Below are 4,289 nucleotides of genomic sequence, written 5' to 3'. Positions count from 1 at the left end.
AGATGGACTGTTGGGCCGTGTTGCGGTCCGGCCTTGTGCCCGTTGTGCAATGCGCCGGCCTAGGCACTGCATGCGCGGGAAGCGACGACGACGGCATGCATGCGCCCCGCGGCGGTGACTCAGCTATGCATGCATCGCCACGACGTCGCCATGAATGAGCCGGCAAGCCCCGTTTCGGTGCGGTCGATTCAGGCTGATAGCGGACGCGCCGCCCCGTTTCGGTGTAAAACGACAACGACACGGGACACCCCTCGATTAATGTGCGAAACGGCAACGGCTACATGCACGCGTCACTCGCGTCGTTTCATCGCCAAACAACAATCTTCGTCTCCCACACCACATTTTCTAGCCTATTTATACGTCTACATTCCTCTCCCACACACCACCCGGCTCCACTCCGGACACGACGCCCTTCATCCTTTCCTAGAACGCCAAAGCACCACCGAGAAGATGCGGTACGTCGGACCGACCTTCGTTCGGCCGCCTACCGTGCCGAGCTGCGCTACCCGCCGGGCGTCCTCGTCGAGCGCACGCTCCGTGTGTGGGCGCAATCCAGGTGGAGGAGCCCGTCGAGCTCGCCGACGCATTCTTCACCGCCGGCTTCGCCCACCTCCCACCGGGATCGCCGCCGATGTTCCACCTCGACGAGGTTCGTGACGGCGTTACCCTCAAGTTGCTCACGGTCACCCTCACCAACCCGTGGGACGCGTACGAGCTCCTCGGCCAAGTGTTCTAGTGCGGGCTGCGAGTCAATCTTCTTCACGACGTACAACATCTTCACCAAGCTGCGAGTGCATCTTCCCCACCGAAAACCGGATGCACTTGCCTCCCCTACGAGGAGTGAGGTGTTGATGACGTACGGTGGTCGAGTAGCGCCGGCCGGGTGGAAGAAAGTTGAGGAGGAATTTCGTGAAGCTTGTCATGCACGTTTCTCTACTTTTTAGTTTTATCGTGTTTATTTAAAATGCCGTGTTTTTATATATTGTACCGTGTCGTGTCCCTGGACTTATCTATGTAACGACGGTGGTACTTGTTTACATCCTTATTTATGTAAGTGACATATTTATGTAATCTAAGTGAGTCTCTATGTGTGTTCAAATCTGTTCGTCCTCAAATGACTACTATTTCTTGTACCAAATTGTTTACAAAACCCAACAAAAAAACAAAAAAATTCTAATCCACTAAGACTAGAATTTTAGCTATTTTCAATTTTTTAAGTTGTTATTCATATATATTACAAATTTAGTGTTAAGATTCATATTGAATTATCTATTTCATATTCAATTAGTGAATTAGTGAATTGTATATAATAGACTACACAAAGATCTGTGTGTTGAAAAATGTACAAACATGGATTTAATAACCTAACGGAAGTGATAAAATAACTATAGATACCTTTATTACTTGAGATGTCAACATGTATCTATCTGTCCCACTGGTTACCAGACTACCCCTGCGAGACGACTTCCCACGAGGTGTGCGGTTCGAGTCGCGGCAACACCCATTTTTTGCTTCATTTTTTTTGATATTTAATATGTACCACCTCAACTAGCCTAATGGGCCTAATTTGGTTGGAGATGGCCCATTAGTCAAATCTAGATTGGGCTATCCGCTGCGATTATTGTTGCTTTGTTAAATGAGATAGTTGTTCCTGTTTTATATGTAGCCTAATGGGCCTAATTGGATGGAGTTGGCCCATTAGTCAAGTCTAGATTGGACTCTTTGTCTGCTTGTGAGTGTTGTAGGCTGTGAAATGAGCTATTTGTTGTTGTTGGCTGAGAGATTTGTTGCTGTCAAGTATCACATAAGATAACAACTCCACCCTACTGCCAACACGCCGTCTTTATTTTAGATTACCGGAGGTTTTCCCCCATTTCCACTGGAAAATACCGTATCAATTATGTACAAATCGTCACGCAACACAAGCCGAGCAAAGCTGACACATGATTTCCTATAATCAAACGCTTACTTTGGCAAAATCTTTGTCACTTGGTGAATTGAAGCATGGCGAGTTGTGCTAGTGTGTCCTACCTATCCGTTTGACCCCATGTAATGGATTTAGATGGCGGTTGTTTTCGGTGTGTGATCAACTGCTCTAAACCTGTTCCAGGCTATCACGGTACATCGGAGTTGGTTGGGATGGCAGCCAATCTACCCGATAAACCACTGTTTTCCTTTTATTTTGTTGGTGTCTAGTTTTAATCCTGTAATACACTTGGCTTCTTTTTCAATGAAATTGAGGGCTGGGGGGCAACCCGTGTTGATATAAAAAAAATAAATCTTTGTCACTACATCATGCTAACGAGGCTAGATCAACGAGCGGCAAATAGAACATGCTTACCTAGCATCCAAGCACACAACACGGCCAAGCATGCACAACACATCGGCATATGTAGTAAGCACATCATACACATGCTTAAACACTAAGCATACTTAATTAGAAACATAGTTCACACATACTTAAATAGAAACATAGTTCACAACGACATTAACCAAGTTTTAACACCACAAGCACGACGAGTTTAACATAAACACACAACTAAAGAAAGAGGCATCGGTAGGCGAGGCGGGTCGGCGGCGGTAGGCGAGGCAGGTCGGCACCATCCTCCGCATGCTCCTCTCTGCCGCGGGGCGTACTTCTTGAGGAACGGGCCGTAGGCGGCATGCTTGGCCCTGATGTGTGCGGGTGTGCGCCGCTGCCAACACCGGTGTGGGTGGCATGCTTGGGTACATGCCGAGGAAGTCCGTCGGCATTTCCTTGCGGCTGCACCAGGGGCACTTGAACCTACCGGGCCAAGAAGGTAGCGAATCTCCCCGGACCTAAGCCTGCCGGAGAACATGCACTGCTCTTCGGGTCCCTATCCTCCCGGTCGGAACCGACTTCATCCAGAAGGATCCTCTGTTAGATGAAGTAAATTGGGTTAATTAGCTGCTATTGCATATAAACAATGTAATGACTATAAATAGAAAAGGAATGAAAACAATGCAAAGTAATTATTTGTATAAATGCACATTAGTTAGTAACTATACATACCATATCTAATTTAAACAAAAACTAGTGTTTGGAATGGAACAAGTGGCAATACCATCACAGAAGAAAAACACTATATATGTCTAGATGCTGGAGAAAGGTATACTTGATACCCGGAAAGGATCCGAGAGGATCCAATCCATCAATATGCATGCTCAAATCACACCAATGAGCGAGATGCTCAAAAGGTATTAGTCATCACTTCGTATAGACCAAGTGATGGTAGCAATATTTGAGGCAAACAAAAACTTGGAGTGCCCGAGTAGATGAAGATATGCAAAATAGTATGAAATACAAGCATATCCAAGTATAAACCGAGATACACACAAAGCTTTGACAGCCACATACACCACCTAGCACCACCTAGCTATTAAACCATCGAAACCCTTATTTTCTTCATAAAACAATCATAGTGGCATTCATATGTATGATACCCTACGTGAGGATCTCTATTAATAAAAACCAACAGTTTATCCATCAAGGTGAGCAACCCGAGTGGCGGTACCAAGAGCTGCGAGGTCACATCAAACCTAGTAAGCCACGGCCATAGCATCAATCATCATAATATGGACAGATTTAGATTGTGATGAATATTAATCCAACAATAGTTGGCATCCATCCATTCTTCTCAAACAAATTGAATCATTACCAATACACGAGTTCATCAATAAAGAATTCCGGTGAATATCCTTACACAGCAAGCAACCATAGTTCAATTATTAACAATAACAACACCAAATGATCAAGTTTACAGTAGCATGACTTGCACATGACACTCTAGTGAAGGCAAAGCTCCAGTCAAGAAATCAAGGCTTCCATGCAGCGATTAACATGCAACATCTGCTAGTATTGGAGCCACATTTATGATCAACTTCTTTGTCCATACAATGTAGTAGCAGTTAATCTAAAACCTGTCTAGACATCAATTGCAAGCAGGCACAAGTGATAAGTGAATCATCCAGTGCGTAGATCCATATAATTGCTAGGAACCAGTCATAATAGCAAGCTAATCAAACTAGATAGCCTTATTTATGAGCTGATAGGGAGTACAGGGAACCCAACCAAGCAAGAACCTCGGATGAACACTTGAGCAAGCTCAAATTCATCTCCGGAACTACTAGAAATATCAAAATGGCTTGGTAGTACAACAAATTCACAGCATATAGATTAGCCAAATCCACGGATTTCGTACAAGCTTGCGAGCGAGCAAGGCATTCATGCATGTCGTCGGGGTCGGCGGAGAAATTTACCTCGGACG

The sequence above is a fragment of the Lolium rigidum genome, chromosome 6 (assembly GCF_022539505.1).
Source record: "Lolium rigidum isolate FL_2022 chromosome 6, APGP_CSIRO_Lrig_0.1, whole genome shotgun sequence".
Classification (NCBI taxonomy): Eukaryota; Viridiplantae; Streptophyta; class Magnoliopsida; order Poales; family Poaceae; genus Lolium; species Lolium rigidum.
The sequence above is the reverse complement of the archived record's forward strand: the minus strand, read 5'-3'. Positions refer to the sequence as shown.